General features: G+C 37.6%; 1 long non-coding RNA gene across 1 annotated transcript; it reads left to right on the top strand.

Moving 5' to 3' along the window:
- The first annotated feature begins 17,937 nt into the window (after positions 1 to 17,937).
- Positions 17,938 to 18,918, top strand: LOC110938255. The gene is made up of 4 exons (XR_002591329.2): positions 17,938 to 18,047; positions 18,129 to 18,230; positions 18,462 to 18,550; positions 18,641 to 18,918. It is a non-coding gene; the product is annotated as an uncharacterized LOC110938255 (long non-coding RNA).
- Positions 18,919 to 19,169: the final 251 nt, after the last annotated feature.

Raw genomic sequence — 19,169 nt, 5'->3', positions numbered from 1 at the left:
ATAAAGCCACGTTTAGTAGAATATATAAAGTTTCTTTCTATAGTAAATGAATCCAATTCTATACATTTACAAGAAAAAAAAAACCAAACAAATACAGAGTAAAAAAGAATACCATTCTTCAAACAGTACCCACAATCTTGAATCAGAGTTGACCTCAGCTACTTGATGCCTCTTTTAAGATTATGGCTATTCAATCCACAAATTGTTGTTTACATGTGATCCCAATGAATAGTTTACTTTATCATTCATTCTTGGAATAAACTTAGCATTCATGAAGCATTATTATTATTATTTGTAAAAACCTTAGTCTATGATTATGTCTTAATCGTATAGGTCAACATATGTCACACGTAGCTTACATGATAGTTATGGCAGTTACTTTTCCCGTTTGGTTGTTAGTTGTGTCAGTTGTGGAATAAGCGCCAATCTTGTACCTATACATACTATTGTACCGAGTGATTTGGGTAATGAGCGTATATTTAGTGTTGTAATATTACTGCACATACAATTGATTCTTGTGTGTTTTTGTCAAATTTCATACTTCGTTAGATACTTCTTGCCAACACTGCCTTTTATGTCATGGTTCATCTAATTAGTAGTAATGTCGTGGTTCGTTAGATACTTCTTGACAACACTACCTTTTATGACATAGATTTAATTTTCTGGCAACTTTTTATTTTAATAATGCATTTGACTAGTAAACAAGTTATATCTCAAATGTTTAGCATTTGAATACATGGAGATGGGCTATGAAACTTGTAAAGGAGTATGATCAGTACGTTCAATGGGCCTATTAATAAGTATACGTTACATATCCATCTTGATCAGTTTACTTATTATAGCTGTTGTTTATAATCAAATATTCTTAAGAATTTAAAAGAATGCTAATTTTACTTTTAATATGAAATATACAAGACGCCACAAACACCTTTAAACATATCTTGTTGAAGATTTGATGATGATGCTTGCATTCCTTTTAAAGTCAAAGCATCTGATCGTGCACATGGGCTGGAATATATGCACCTCAAATTCCTCAATGTTTGCCTTCTTCCTTGAATATTAGCCATGCATCTATGTTGGCATGTTGCACTAACAGATATTTTTTCTATCATCTCTAGTTGCTTTGAGCGCATCGCTATGATACTCCAACAACTAAGTTCTATGTGCTACACTCTAATAATAGTTACAACAAATTATAAAAAACGTCCATTATTTTTTTAATAGTTTGCAAAGTATGTCATTTACCTTCAAAAATTACAGAAAACGTACTTGACCCTAACCTAAAATCCTTGCACGTTACATCCTTTAACTCTAACCGCAGTTATATTAGTCTTTTTAACCATTTATTGTGTGTGATGAAGACAAAATCGAATTGCATGAAGGAAGTTAGGGTTCTTAATTTCCCCCAAAATGAAACATGAAACACTTAAGTTATCTGGCTACATTTCAAGCGAAGAGAATGAAGTAAAATTGAAAATGTTTGAACACAAATAGAGCACTAGGGTTGGCCACCACCTTCTACATTTAGGTGCTGTTTGTTTTTTAAGAGGTAAAATGTCTGCAGTCTGCGGACCAAATCTGCAAATATCTGTAGCAGAAGAGGTGGATCAAATGTCTGCAATCTGCAAGAAGAAGACTGTTTGTTTTTTTAAGTTTTGCAGGCTTCTAAAATAAACTGGTGGTGGTGTACGGACGGTGGTGGTGGTAGACGGTGGTGGTGGTGGACGGTGATGGTGGTAGATAGTGGTGGTGGGTGGTGGACGGTGGTGGTGGTGGAGATGGACGGTGGTGGGTGGTGGACGGTGGACGATGGTGGGTGTTGGAGGGCAGTGGTGGGTGGTGGACGTTGATGGGTGGTGGACGGTGGTGGTGGTAGTGGAGATGGACGGTGATGGGTGGTGGACAGTGGTGGTGATGAACGGTGGTGGTGGACGGTGGACGATGGTGGGTGTTGGAGGACAATGGTGGGTGGTGGCCGGTGGTGATGGTGGTTGTGATGGACGGTGGTGGGTGGTGGATGGTGGTGGTGGTGGTGGTGATGGACGGTGGTGGGTGGTGGTGATGGACAGTGGTGGTCGACGGTGGTGGTGGTGATGGACGGTGGTCGGTGGTGGATAGTGGTGGTGATGAACGGTGGTGGTGATGGACGGTGGTGGGTGGTGGACGCTGGTGGGTGGTGGATGGTGGTGGTGGTGATGGACGGTGGTGGTCGATGGTGGTGGGTGGTGATGGGTGGTGGTGTTTAACCTTCTACAGACCTTAGAAGATCTTAGAAGTGGCTGGACCAAGTCTGCACCAAGAAGACCTCGCGCAGACCTTTTTTAATAAAACGTCTTCGAAAAACAAACAGTCTGCGCGTGACAATGTCTGCACGTGGTCTGCGCCGCGCAGACAAAAAAGCCTGCACAGAGGTTTTATGAAAAAACAAACAGCACCTTACTTATCTTTTAGTTACCAATATTTTCATTAGAATTAACTATATTAAGATTTGGAAATATAAATTATATATTATATAATTTAATATAAAAAAATTATTTGAACTTTACTTTTATAATACTATGATTTTAAAAATATTTTTTTAACATTATAACTTTAGAGAATTTATTTCATAGTATTGTAAAGTGTAACTTCAACTCTCGTTTTGCCCGGTTTTTACAAAAAACACATGGAGTGAAAAATGAAGACAAAAAACACAGAAGCTAAGGAAAAATATCCTCGTGGCCCAATAACACACGCTAAAAACGATTAGTGTGCATGTTCTAATGTTTTACTTTTTACGAAAACGTGCCTGCTCATAATATTCTGTTCCATTGTTTAACTTCATATAATATTAATATATTTGAATCCCAACAATGGTTTTCTCCTGATATATTGTGCATGCTCATAATATTATTGCAAAATTCTCTTTAGTGCATGGTAGATTGATCACACGAAGGTTCTGAAGTTTACATTCGAGAAAGAACTAAAAGGCTAACCACATCCGCTTATCCTATCTAGATCAATCAAGCAAAAGAAGCGCATGTTTGGCTTACTTGCTTTATCTAGGGTCTATATTCTGTCCGGCCATGTACATGGAAAACATAATAAAATGCTTTGACTTTAATTCTAAAGGAATCTACGAACCTATACTAAATCTGCAAAGTTGTTTGTTCCAAAGTATGGGTACTGACATGTTTGCATGCATTTTAAAAAGACTCACACTATCTGTACACCTTGGTTGGCTATCTGCACACTTAGGGTTTACCTACGCTGCGTATAGAGCTATACTCAGCGTATATAAACCATGGATTTCAGAGTCTTATCAGCAATCATTGCACAGAAAACAAGGGTTTATATATGCTGCGTATAGAGCTATACTCAGCGTATATAACCCATCAGATTTTTTTATTTTTGCTATTTTGATGTATTTGTGGTATAAATTCTCACCCGGTTCCAACGTTAAATCGCTTAAAATATATAACCGTTAATGTTATACCAATAATATTATATACCGTTAAATTGTTTTGGAAACCGTTAATCGTATCGTATAGTATCATATGGTGTCGTATAATGTATAGTATAAGTCTCGTATAGGTTTCCTATAGGTCTTGTATATGCCTATAGGCTTATACGGGACCTTAACTACACCAATAGGCCTATACGGGACCTAAACCACACCTATAGGCCTATACGGGTGTTATATCGTATCGTATAGTGTAGTATAAGTCTCGCATAGGTTTCCTATAGGTCTTTGTATATGCATATAGGCCTATACGAGACCTAAACCACACCTATAAGCCTATACGGGTGTTATATCGTATCGTATAGTATCGTATCGCATCGTATAGTGTAGTATAAGTCTCGTATAGGTTTCCTATAGGTCTTGTATATGCATATAGGCCTATACGGGACCTAAACCACACCTATAGGCCTATACGGGACCTAAACCACACATATAGGCCTATACGGGTGTTATATCGTATCGTATAGTGTAGTATAAGTCTCGTATAGGTTTCCTATAGGTCTTTGTATATGCATATAGGCCTATACGAGACTTAAACCACACCTATAGGCCTATACGGGTGTTAAATCGTATAGTATCGTATCGTATAGTGTAGTATAAGTCTCGTATAGGTTTCCTATAGGTCTTGTATATGCATATAGGCCTATACGGGGCCTAAACCACACCTATAAGCCTATACGAGACCTAAACCACACCTATAAGCCTATACGGGACATATACTACGCTATACGATACGATATCACACTTATAGGCTTATACGAGGTCAATACGTGACATATACTACGCGATACGATACGATATCACACTTATAGGCTTATACGAGGACAATACGTGACCTATACTACACCTATACGATACGATATCACACTTATAGTGTATAGTATAAGTATCGTATAGTATCATATCGTATCGTAGCGTATCGTAGAGTGTATAGTATAAGTCTCGTATAGGTTCCCTGTAGGTCTTGTAATTAATAATATTTGTATTATTTTTTATTTTTATAATTCATAATATTTGTATTATTTTTAATTTTTATAATTTCTATTTGTATTATTTACCAACAATATTGTTTTTTTTTTATAAATAAACATGGAAATACCCCAAAATACACACAATTAATTTTCTTTTTTTTATGAATAAACAAAGGAATACACAAAAAAAAAACAAAAAAGGAGCTTTATATACGCTGCGTATAGATCCCTACGCAGCGTATGAAACAAAAATGACACAACTACCCTTGTATTTGGCTTCGTATAGCCTCAACACAAGGGTATAAAGGACATTTTATGACCTTTATATACGCTGCTTATAGCTCTATACGCAGCGTATATAAACCTTGTGAAAAACTGATGCTTCAAACCCACCAAAATGACCCCAAAATTTCAGATGGTTTATATACGCCGCGTATAGAGCTATATGCAGCGTATATAAACCCTTGTTTTCTATGCAATGATTGCTGATCAGGCATTGAGATCCATGCTTTACCTACGCTGGGTATAGGTCTATACACAGCGTATGACCTATATGCAGCGTAGGTAAACCCTGATTCAACTAGGGTTTGGTGTGCCACTAGGCACATTGGTGTGCTAATAGGAACACCCTTTAAAAAAAGGGTTCCTTTATTTACACACCCCTATAATCTTATTTTCACGTCCCTATTAGTATACGGGCCGTATAGACTTATACGGTCCGTATAGAATGTTTATGCACAAAATTTAATGTGGTGAAGTGTTTTTTTTTTGTTTTATATGTATACGGGGCGCATAGTTATATACGGGCCGTATGCAGTAATATACGAGCAATATAACTTTATACGGCCTGCATAATTTTCTTTCACAGGTTTGATAAGGGTTTTTATTTTTGAAATCTGTATACGGGCCGTATAAGGTTATACTGCCTGTATAGCCCATATAGAAAAGTTAAATTTTTGGTGCAATCGGGAAACCGTTTAATAAGTTTAGTAAATTTTTAAATAGTGTTGTATATATCGAATTATGTTATGAGTTTGTAGTTAAACGTATTAATAATGTTTAATAAGTTTCCACTTTGTAAAACGATAAATATGTGATATGATTATGATAAACTACGGCAACAATTACGGGCCGTATAATGTTATACGACCCGTATAGCCCGTATAGAAAAGTTAATTTTTTGGTGCAATCGGGAAACCATTTAATAAGTTTAGTACATTTTTAAATAGTGTTGTATATATCGGATTATGTTACGAGTTTGTAGTTAAACGTATTTATAATGTTTAATAAGTTTCCACTTTGTAAAACGATAAATATGTGATATGATTATGATAAACTACGACAACAATTATTAAACAAACAACTTAACATCTAAACGTAAGATTAATATTTACAATGTTTTACATCTGAAACAAACAAAAAGATAAATTTTTACAATGTTTCAAATGTAAAATAACAAAAAAAAAAAAATACAATAAAACAGCTACGGCGGTGGTAGTGGTGGTGGTGCAACGCCAGCTCGTGGAGGTAGGGGCGCGCCAGAATGTATAGCCACAATCGCCTCGACCATCCACTGTACATCCCCTTGACTGCAGCTACATCCGACTCGACCTGAGTGAGTCTCGACTCGACCTGAATGAGTCTCTCCTCCACCCCCGGTGGAGGCATCACACGCTGTCTCATGCTCTGTCGAACGTACGAGCGATCACCTTGTACATCCTCCGCAGCTACCTGTGATCTATCGACGGTAAGATCGACCCCCTCATGTACCCCGCCTCCCTCTCCGCCGCCTCCCTCTCCGTCGCCTCCCTTCCCCTCGCTTCCCTCTCCCTCGGCTCCCTCTCCCTCATCCCTACTATACGCCCAAACCAGCCCCTATCCCTCGACCTCGCAAGCGAAAGCCACCGATTGGGTTCTACCCCTCCCAACCCTTTCAAGCTGGAGTGTTAGGGTCATATCCTTTGCCACCTACGGGGACAAGAGGCGAGGGAAATGCTTCTACAGACGGGTGATGAAGCCCCCACAGCTGATGTGGGTAGAGGTACGCTTAAAAGCGTACTCGGTGAAGTATGCGGCCAACCTGTACGCAAAGTTACCCCCCCCCGCGCTGGTAAGTAAGTCGTGCAAGTAGAATAGGTCACTTTGGGTGACCCACTCCCTGTTATCATGATGACCGGCGATCATCACGGCAATACACCGACGTAGGTATCGGTGTAACGGGTCATAAAGGCAACTCGCCCGCGCCTTCGGGGATCGCGAACTGGGTGTCGCGATCTCCCCGGACCCAATAGTGCCCCACCAAGGCCACAACACGTCACTGGACGTGCTGATGTGCGCATCAAAAATGCCTAGGACACTGAGTACTCCTGTCAGTACAAACTCAAGGCAACGGCGAACTCGGAAGTGTCATCCTCTGAGGCTTGCCGCAAATAGTAAAAGCGACGGAGGGTGTCGTCAAAAAATGCTGTAAACCCTCACCCCGGGTGTCCTTAAATGAAAAAGTACATAAAAACTCTAAAGTAATCTCCCTGTAGTCCCGCTCTGCGGCGGCATCAAATAAGCGGTCCCACGCGAAGTTAGCTGGCATGAACTCCCGGACCCGACCGATCGATCCAATATCGGTCAAAAACTGAATATCAATGGTCCGAGGCGCATCCAGCTCCATCTCTCGTAATCTGCCCAAAAACCTATAGGCAGTCGTACCTCGGGGGATTTCGCAAATAAACTTCCCCGTCTCAGTAAAAGTAAAATCTGGCACAACCTCTTCCTCCTGTCCATGTCCACGTCCCCGTCCGCATCCACGACCACGTCCCCGACCCTGACCTCGACCTCTACGGGCCGCAGTAGCTGCTGATGACTCAGCCATATCGTCTGTAAAAATAACAATTACAACTTAGCAATCACTATACGATTAGCGTTAACCTCTTATACGACTATTGTTCTTTTATACGAACGTATTATACATCTCATATACGCTCTGTACACATCAAGTATAGGTTTCGTATACTCACGTGTTATACATCTCGTACACGATCTATAACATGAAGTATACGTATCGTACGCGCAAGTATTATACGCACATATACGCTACGTACACCTCAGATATACGTTTCCTATACGCACGTATTATACGTCCCAGATATGCTAAAAATATAACAAATAGGGAATAAAATATAAGTTTATACGGTCGTATACAATGTTTACGATCGTATACAGCTTGAATATTCAATTTGTATACGACCGTATATATTGTATACGATCGTATATAGTTTGAACATTCAAACATTATACGAGCGTATATAGTATATACGATTGTATATAGTTTGAATATTCAACCGTTATGCGATCGTATAAATTGTATACGACCATATACAGTTTGAATACTCAAACTTTATACGATCGTATAAATTGTATACGACCGTATACACATGAATATTCAGTTACAATTTTCAGTTTCAATTTTTTTTTCAAATTCAATCATACAATCTTAATCGTTACGCCTATGTACGCTGTTCGATCCTTTACTATACAAGACCATAATCTAACATGTTTAGGAATTTGAAAGTATATTATACGAAAACGTACCGTATAGGAAGAACGAGAAGAAAACGTCACAAACGCCGAAGAAAGCTATCCAAGAACGATCTGAGAGAAAACCGAGAGAATTTTTAGAGAATGTTGACGCCGTATGGTGAAAATGAGGTCGTATAAAATGTTATACGACCTTTTGTTTTATGTATACGGGCCGTATACATGTATACGACCTGTATACAATCATTTATTATTTTTTAATTCAGTCGTATACTTCATATATGATCCCTGTTTTTGTCATGTATACGAGGCGTATACACGTATACGACCCGTATACAATTGAGTATTTTTCATTTTTCTTAAATTATTATATGCGGAAGTGACGTAGATACAGTCGGTATGTGTTAACGCAGATTCGTTTTAAACATTTTTTCAAGTTCAATTTCAACAAGTTGCCAAAACATTTATATAACGTGTATGTTCATCATTACAAATTGTCAAAACATGAAATAACATTTTAAACATTTTTTCAAGTTCGATTTCAACAAGTTGCCAAAACATTTATTTAACGTGTATGTTCATCATTACAAATTGTCAAAACATGAAATAACATTTTAAATTCATAGGCAACCTAAATCCATGTATGCCCTGGTCCTGTATTCATCAACAATCTTATTATATTGGTCAATACGTTCCTGGTAATAGTAATACCAACTTTCTGCTAGCGTATTCCGTGTCGGTTGTCGCCATTATCCTGATGGGGTTGGCATTGGATATTCCCCTTCTAATCTGACGTGAATAAAATGGTTCTTGTTTACATGTACAAGCGTGACCGTTTGATGCGGAATACTATCTTCGGCTGTTCTGAACATTGGAAAAAATGAAGCACAACCACTGTCACTTAATAAGAGACAAATGACATTCCACCGGTTTGCTATCATATGCCCCATGAAAGGCATTTGTAGCCACTTATGGCCAAGTGTTGTGCCTATACCAGACCAATCTAATGATTGCAGAACATCTTGAAACTCAGGTTCATTTATCGTTTTCCAGAAGTCGTAGTACCGGTTGCACTCAGCCAGAAGCTCCCGCCGTATTGATGCTCACTGCCACTCTTGAAGTGATAAGCCGACCGCTATAGATTGAAACCCACAATTACCATCACCCTGCACATTTTGTATGTGACTGAGGTATGGATAGAAGCAAGGTGGAATGAACGGTTTGAAGTGCATGAACATATTAACTTGTGCGGCAGGCAGCAAAGGTAAGTGTGGTCGCTTTTCGGTTGATTTTTCGACCTTCTTTTTCGTTTTCGAATTCTTAGCGCCTTTCGAAATCTCTCTGAAGAACATAGGTGTTTCAGCACAATAACTTTGTGACTCGACAAACGAGCTGTGCCTGGTAGGTTCGTTGAATGTCTCTTGTGTGCCAAACCCAACGGGTGAATCACTATACGCGTCTGCCGATGTAAAAAAGCTGTGTCTTGAAGGCTCCGTAAACGAATCATCCTTCCGTTGTTGCTGAGCTTTTAAACTTGGACGACCCCGTATGTTTTTTTTGCACAACTGGTTGTTTGAGCTTCGTCTTATTGAGTTCTACCACATCCTTCATCTTTTGAACCAGGTTTTTCTTGACTTCTCTCGTCTGGGCCACTAAATGCTGTTTGAGAAGTGCAAGTTCGTCGTCTAAGTCGAAACAGTCCTCCTCGCTCGGTTTCAGTATGGAGTCCAAATTTAACTTTTTCCAAAAAGGGTCTATCAACTCCAACGGGATCATTTGACTTAAGAAACATACCAACAAACAACATAAAACGTGAATAAGATTTTGCGTGATGAAATGCTATGATTATAAAATGTGGTTGGTCGAATAATGTATTACCATTCGTTGTATACGGTTGCAACCGACACGCGCACGACAACCCACAACTTGTATGCAAACGGCACGCGCATGTACCGTTAGATAACTTTAAGGTTTCTATTTCATTTACTTTGGCGGATATCAAGTCTAGGCAGGCATGTGAAACCTTCTTTCGTAGGAGATCAAATATTGGTTTGTTATGTGGACCCAATGTTTGGCTCCTGCTTGCTTCAATGATGCTTTATATTTCTGTCACCTGGTTTCTTATGAGCTTATCAATAAGTGGTACCACTTTATCTAGCGTGTAATTAGAATCGCCTAGGTAATGCTTCAAAAGGGCACGTTGACCCTCTGCCCTGTTCGTTGTACGTTGACCAAAGTTCAGATGTTGGTCGCTCCAGAACGAAACAAACCGGTCTCTATATGGTTGTAACCAGTTTGAATACAAATAATCCATAATCTTTGTAATCAAAGTCAAGTGCTGTTAAGACAAGTCAAATAAGTACGATTATTAAACAAAAATAATATAAAACTTACCGTCGCTTTTTTTGCTTGGCAATTTTGATCGTATTCGCTCGTACCAGTAGTTGTAGTCAAGATCGGTCGTTGAGTTAATTAGCTTGCCCCACTTGTAAAGAAACCTTTCCCAGCTTTCTTCGGTTTTAAAGCTTTGCCTGCAATGTTTGGAAATGTTTTGCTGTATGTGCCACCTACACAATGAATGTCTAGCCCTGGGAAACACGGTTGCACATGCGTTCATTAGGGCGCAATCTCTATCTGTTACTATTACACGGGGTTCCATAACACTGTCTAATGAGTGTTTCAACCTCTATAGAACCCATGTGAAATTTTCCTATTTCTCGTTGCTTACAAACGCATGAGCAATGCAAAACGACATCAATGTGGATGTAACACCGATAATCTAGACTAGCGGCATTTTGTACCGATTCGTCTTGTAGGTGGAGTCTATAAGCAACACATGCGGGAAGGCGCGCCACAAAATGTTCGAGTTCGGGTGGATGAAGAAAACATCCTCGACCCATTCGCCGTTTTTAGATGTTCTATGGTAAAAAACAAACCCAACCTTCTCCAACCGGTCGAAAAGTATCTGCATTGGAGTCTCGCCGACCTGTTCCATTCGACCCAATTTGGCCCGAGCGTTGTATATGGTGTTTCTTGTTGAGACATTATGGGGGTTCTGTTCTTTATTGGCAGCAAGAATGTCTCGTGGTTTTATGTTCTGATGCGTAAGTTGCTCCACCGTCCTCTCTTCCGCTGGAGTCAGCCGCATTAGGGACGGATGACTCTCTGGATACAGAAATGGTTCGTGGTTATGTTTAGCTTCCTCAACCCTTAGATCCAATAACCTAACCTCTTTCTGTATGTCCCGATCAGTTGGAACTTGCAACCGGTTTTCCTGGTCCCGCTGCGTCTAACCGTGCTGTTGATTTGTGCTCGCCGGCACAATCGCTCGTAAGCCAAATTTTAACGGCTGACCGCTTGGGGGGTTTATCGTAGATGCTGCGTTTGGTGACGATGGCGTAGCCATTTTCGCGTCCGACGTCTCTACACCACTCTACCAATTCATCCATGCTAGCGAATTTCTAACGAAAACACTTATATGTGTGAATTAATGATTAACTCAAATGAATATATTTGTGTTTTTAAGTAAATTTTAATTTTAATATATTAATTTCAGAAAAAAAAAATAAAAAAAATCGTGTTGAACGGGTCGTGTTCGGGTCAACCCATGAAACTTCGGGTCGTGTTCGGGTTCTTATGTATGATACGATTTTCGGGTTCGGGTCGGGTTTGGGTTTGTGTAAAATTTTCAGGTTCAGGTCGGGTTGAACCCACCAACCCGCGAACACGACCCGTTTAGCACCCCTAATCTAAGATTTTAATAAAAACAACATCAAACGTAAAAACACTAAAATAGTTAACGTACAACAAATAAACGTATAATTAAATGTTATACCTGCTTGTTTTGAAACTCACTAGGTTCCTGGTCAGCATTTGGACCCTCGGGCGGTCCACCACTTATGGAAGGAGAACGAGAACTATCAGTCGGTGGTCCACCACTAATAGGAGGGGATTCAAAATTAACGGGGTGTTGCGATGGATAATAACCAACATAATTAGGCTGAAAGGCATCGAAACCCCAAGTATCCTGACCTGCATCAGACGCAAGACTGGGATCGAACGGAGCATTCAGATCAAACACGCCCGGATTGTTATCTTGATTGTTATCATAACTCATAACTCCCCTGATTCGCCTCGTTATCAAACACACCGAAAAAGTCACGCCAACCCGACACTATAGCGTAAATAATTTGAATACAGAGAAAAATAGAAGAAACGAATAGAAGTTGAATGAAAATGAATGAAATTAGTGTCGTTTATATAGAGAATTTTACGGAATATTACATCGTTTCAAACGATTAACACACGAATCGAGGAATCTAACGTCGAATCAAATAACTCGCACGAATATCGAGGAATTTAACGTCTAATCACATAACTCGCACGAGAATCGAGGAATATAGCATCCAATCAGAGAATCTTACGTCTACTAGCACGTGAATCGAGGAATAATACGTCGCGTCAAATAGTAATAAAACAATAAAATAAACGAAATTCATTGTATACGGGTCGTATAACTATATACGGCCCGTATAACATCATCGTATAATATATATACAACCACACTATAATCTTATTCTAGCATGGTTGATACGAGCCGTATAAGGTTATACGGCCCGTATAAAATAAAATGAATTGACAAAGGCTGCTGGCACAACTTTTGTCGGTTCACTTTATTCTATGTGGGCCGTATAACCTTATACGACCCGTATCAACCATGTTATAATAAGATCATACCATATGAAATTATTAGCACCCTAAAAAAACCAACTAAAAAAGGGATAATCAAGGATATATATAAAAGATAATGGTACCAACATTAAGGGGGTGTGAAAATTATATAAATTAACCTACAAATAAAAAAAGAAAACTAAATCAATTTCCTAAATTTTCTAAAAAAGTAAGGATTTTGGGTTTTTGATCAAATCAATTTATTAGTTGGAATTAATGAAGAGACAATTTCCTTAGCGCCATCGGGGTGGTCGCGGCAAAGGTGAACGGCAAACCTCTTGCCGATCTACAACCCCACCACAATTAAAATCATCCATGCGGCAAAGGTGAATTCCGGAGATTCCAAGGGTGATTTCGGCGACTTGTTGCCGATGGGAGAAAGAAGCGAGAGAGAGAGGGAGAATGGTGGGGCCCATACCCAAATCAACCAATCATAAGTTTTTGCTTTTTTTAAAATGGTTTGGCTAATCTCAAATTAAACATGTACCCCTTAACTTTTTTGGGTAATAGGCAAAAGTTATAGACAAATTACATGACACAATTGAATTGAGTGGGAAAAAACTTTGCCTAAATGAATTAGACATGCACCCCCTCACCCTTATAAAGTAGAAGTTACTCACAGGGGTAAAACAATTTCCTGGCCAGACACCAGGTCTTGCAATTATGGCTTTTAGTTAAAGCCAGAAGGCAAACATTGAACATCGTCAAGTGCATATATTCCAATCCATGTGCGTGCGTCAGATTGTTTGACTTTACTATACATGTATTGCAAGTAGCATCACCAAATCCTAACAGATTGGTTACAAAGTGTGGAGACATCTTCAATATGTATGGGAAAAAAATCCCATAATATAAAAAAAGGTATGGGAAAGCAACTTTTATTGGATAAATGGAACTCACGATTTTTGATAAATCTATTATGCTGATCATACATGATACATATATTAGTGCACTCAAATACACTATTAACTGCTAATATATGCAAAAGTAACCCAAGTAAATTTCTATGCAACATATTCACAATAGTGAAAGAACATCATTCCTTTTACTCCGTATTACTCTCTCCTTTCTTCATAAATATATACCGAATTCGGTTCTCACAATCTAGAAAGGGGAATTTTTCCTATTCCTAAAGGTGAAAATAAAAAGGAAGAATAAGATGATGCAACTTCATTGACCTTGGGTCTAAGATTAGCTATAAATAGATTGCTTCCTCAAAAAGGAAATGCATATAAAAACACATAATTAAGCGGATAAGAAGCTAGGCTCTTACATGAACAGAAGAGCGAGCGCTCTTGTTGGGTAGCCAATGATGACTTGCCTCGTCCCAACTCAAGGTGAACGAAAATAACACCTTGGTTGGTTTATGAGGCGGTCACTACTTGGCTAACTTGACACACTCTTCTGTCTCATGTTAGACCTTATCTTCAAAATATATATGCTAGCAGTTACAATAATGTGAATCTTGAAATGGGTGTAGTTCTAAGATAAAGAGTACTCTTGTTTGAAAGCTAATGATGACTTGCCATATCGAGCAACTTCACAATGATATCTTTTTTTGGTTTACCAGGCATCAACGCCTTGGCCAACTTCACAAGTTCATCTTTCTCATGACACACCCTCTCTTGTTTGTTCATCTTTATCTTTTTTAATAACCAACTTAAGTTAAATCATAGCCTAAATTTATAATCAATTTTATTTATTAAATTTTAGTTACAATTTACAATTATTTTTATCATTTACTAATTTATTTATTTAATAAAATACAATATTGCTAAATAATATTTACTAAAAATAAGATTTAAATATATGATACGATTAAAATATATTAGGATGTAGTTAAAACGAGTGAAACTTTTGCATAGTGTAGTGAAAAAAATAAAAGAAAGTTCGAGACGTAGCAGCACGCATTTTATGATTTTATGACGTGACAATTAAAAAAAGTATTACACATGATCTAAACTCACACTGTTAAACCCTTGTGGCCTTTTCAGCCTCGCTCAAAAAGAGGAGACAACTAGAGGCATGATAGGGTAATATGTGTTGAAGACCATCTAGCATTTCAGGCTTGTATAAGCATGTTCCATGTTGAATTAGTAGGAAGATATTACTGTTACAGTTTCTTTTTTCTTTTGGAGGGGATTGCTTCACTGTAATGATTAAATAACTAAATGGTTTCTTTCACATGACCAGAGCTCACTACAAGAAAAAACACTTGTTGGGACAAAACCTATAGGGAGGACAAAAGTTGTCCATATAGAACTACCTATCGGGACGACATTTCGTCCCTATAGGGTTTACATGCATTTTCTAACTAGGTTACCATATAGGGACGACATGTTGTCCCGATAGGCTGGAAATAATTATCTTTTTATTTTTCTTAATTTTATTAAAATAAATTAGAAATCCTAAAAATCTCTTCAATTTGTAGAAACGACTTTTCGTCTCTACAACGTTAAATACTTTTCTTTTTTATTTTCATTGTGGTAATGTTAAAAATATAAGAAATTAAGAAAAAAAATAAAAAAAAGAGTTCGATCTATAGGGACGACTTTTCATCCCTACAAACTGTATCTACAAATTTTGAAAAGTAAAAAAGTTTTCATTTAGGCGGTAACATTTCCCACCATACGGCCAAAAGTTTCCCACCAATTTTTCAACCCTATAGGGAGGATAAGTCCTCCCTATAAGTCAAATTTATGTATTCCTTTTGTTTTATCCTTATTTAAGAACTATTATTGTAATTATACAGAAACACTTTATTATTATTATTATTATTATTAATTATTATTATTATTACAAATATGATTTATTATTAATATATATAATTTTATAAATAATATAATAACTTTTATTATTTTTATTAGATAACAAAAAAATAAAAATAATGTATACATATTATTAATAATAATATGTATAGCTAAACACATATACATATACATTTTTACATATAATGTATACATATTATTAAAACATTTTATACATAATATAATAGCTTTTATTATCATTATTATTAATAATAGTAAGAAAATGTTTTCACTAGTACATGTATATGTATATGTCTATATGTATATGTGTATAATTATCATATAATATAGTATCACATAGTGCTGTTTCGCAACGTGTCGTGTCATATAATATCGTGTAGTATACTATTGTATGTTATAATGGTAGAGTATAGTATAGCATCGTGTCGTATACAGTTTCATAAAGTGTCATATCTTATATATCACATAGTATCGTATAGCCCTATATTAGGCCCTAGTATAGTGTATCATTGTGTTGTATAGTGTCATATCATATTGTATCGAATAACCCTATACTAGGCCCTATAGTATCGTATAGTATGGTATCGTATAAAACTGGTCTTATAGTGTCACGTTGGTATCCCCTCATACAATGATAGAGGGGCGAAGTCCTTATCGGGCGGGGAGGATGAACACCTCCTTAGGAAATTTTGCTAGGAACGATGGGATAGAAAACGTAGCCACGTTGAGGGCACTTGGCCAATGTCTTAAAGGTATGCCTCGTATGCTCAATATGAAATTCCTTCCTAATGGAGTTAAGAAAGCAAGTGAGCGAGACGTCTATTCCATTCGAAGTTGCACCATCTTCAATTCACGAGTATCTATGTGTGTATGTGTTAGTGTATGTATATGTTAGGGCATATGCATGTGTGTGTGTTTTGTATGTGTGTGTATGTCGATGTATATTGTAACACCCTGTGTTTCGAAAGTCAAAGTCAAAGTCAAGATTGAAGTCAAAGGAAGAAAATGATTGCTAATTGCGATCTGTCACTCCTTGCTCTAATCCTATTTTGACTTCTTTGACTTATAATTAGTTTATTTTATCGTTTACATTAGTTGTATTATGTGGAGTATCTACTAATAATCGAAGTTTATTCGCTATATATCGATGATTATCGCTTATAGCTTATCGCAATCGCGCTCGCAACTCGAATTACGCATTTTAGTTATTGTTATATGTGTGTGTGTGCATTTTATGTGTTACTTGTGCGTGTTTATTTATGTTATGTGGTGGTAATCAATCAAAAAGCAATCGAAACTCAATCGCAATCGAATCGCAAACGCTAAACGCAAGTGAACTAGGACGATTGTGTGTTAGATATAGTAGTTGGGATTAAAAGTAATTTAAATAGGAAACTCTATCGCATCGCATCGCAATCGAAACGGCAAAACTCATCGCACCAGACACTTGAACGAGTGGCCAATCGATCAAGCTGGGTTAACCGATCGACCAGCCTCTCTCCTCCCCCTTTCCACTTTGGGTAACCCTATAAATACCCCAGTCACCATCATACTTTCCACTTTTGGCAACTCTCCTCCGACTAGATCATCTTCCCCACTTTTCTTCAGATTTCTCGCGATTCCGGTAAGATCTCGTCCTAAATCTTGTACTTCCTTAATCTACACGCACTCCTATACCTTTCTATCTCTTAACTTTAAACCCTGAAATCATCAAGATTCAAGGTATTCTAGGATGACGTCATCATGTGTTCTTGATAACTTCATATTTTGGCCTCAATCCACCAAGAACAACTTGGATCTAACCGATTTCCACATAAACAAACAAAGATCTTTCATAGATCTAAACATATTCACAATAAAAAGGATTGAAAGATGATTTTTCAACTTTCTTTCAACTCTTTTACACCCAACGCACTCCAAACCGATAGAATCGGAGCTTGTGCCGACTTACTACTCATTCTTGTGGTTGTGTTGGTTCAAGATCTGGATTTCATCCACGAGACTACCGATTTCGGGTTAAACAATGAACACCGTCTCGAACAGTAACTGGTTGGATTTGGGTGAATCCTGTCCGATCAGGGATACCAAGTATTGACAAGGTTTCGGTTGCTTAAAACGTTATCAAAACGTCTCGATAAAACGACAAACAAACAAAACCACCAAGTGTAAGACGAATAAGACGACCAGGACAGAGAGTCGTCCGGTCGGACTACTGTCCGATCGGACAGTCCTCCGTACGACCGGTCATCCGATCGACTTACACCTTGGCCCCACATTTCAAACTTCAAGAGTTCGGAACATCGAACAAGATGCTATCCGATCGACCTATCACCCGATCGGACTGCCACCTTGCCCATGTGATGTTTTGAACTCAACACTTAAAAAATTTCCAACAAGTTTAAATACAATGGTTTGCCACCCGATATAGTTCTTGTGCAACTTTTTATTATCTTTGCAGCTATTTAAGATGAATTTGTCTTAGAGCTTTCGCTTGCACGTTTGAAGGCTCTTGCTGAATTTGTCTTTGGTATGGGTTTATATCAGGTAAGATTGCTTCACACATGTTCTGTAGAAATGACACACCTTGTTTTTATTGACCAACTATTTATCTATGTTCTGTCATAGGGTGTTCCGTCTACTCTTGCTTTCATAGCCTTCGAACTCCCACCTAATGGAGCTATTGGCACTCGGATTCTGGAGTTCCTATTTCGCTCCAGATCTGATATGGTGAGAAATTATTTGATGCTCATGTTTTTTATATTGATCAGTAGCAGCTAGCAATCCTTTGTGTTTTTGCGGTTGTAAATACATTGGTATATTGTTGTCGCATTGCCATCAATGTAATAGTTGTAATAGTTGGTCAAGGAAGAAAAGCTTGATAGAACACTTGTATATTGAAATTATCATATGCTGTATTCAGTTTTGTTATGTGTGGTTAATGATTATTGGCTTATAAAGATTGCAGGTGATCGATCGTCAGAAGTATTGATGAGGCTATAACAACTGGCACTGCACTCTCGTTGTCATCTTCTACATTTGTTCTACAGGTATATTGCTCATATATGTATTACAATATTAATGAAAGAGCTCATGCATTTCTTTAACGTGTTTGAAAAACTTTGTAATTTGATTTACAGGAATGAAAGTCCCCTTGTAACACTAGTTACTGTAAGATCTTAATCTTTTATCTTTTCCTTGTTGTGTCCCGATAGAATTTGCTTAGGAAATGGCTTAATAAAAGTGCGCTCGGGTCATTTTGACCCATTTAACTAAGAATTAGACCCGAACGCATTTTAAACAACTAAAAATTAGCATTTAATTATAGTTTGTTAGTATTGTTGCTATGTTATTTGTGTTTGTAGTTTCGTTTAACATGTTTTAACAAGTTTAAATTTATTTGATTTGTGTGATTTTTTGGTTTAAAAACCTGGTAAATTTTTTATTTTTATTTTTATACACCTATAGAGACGATATGTGGTCTCTATAGGTAAAAATGTTTTATTTTTTATTTTTCTTAAACGTACACCTATAGGGACGACATGTCGTCCCTACAAGATTTCCAGGTTTTTTTATTTTTTTTATTTTAAGTCTTTAGGGACGAGATGTTGTCCCAATAAACATATAACAGAAAAATAAAAAAAATATATTTTAAACCTATAGGGACGA

This window comes from Helianthus annuus, chromosome 1, assembly GCF_002127325.2.
Source record: "Helianthus annuus cultivar XRQ/B chromosome 1, HanXRQr2.0-SUNRISE, whole genome shotgun sequence".
Lineage (NCBI taxonomy): Eukaryota > Viridiplantae > Streptophyta > Magnoliopsida > Asterales > Asteraceae > Helianthus > Helianthus annuus.
The sequence above is the reverse complement of the archived record's forward strand: the minus strand, read 5'-3'. Positions and strand labels throughout refer to the sequence as shown.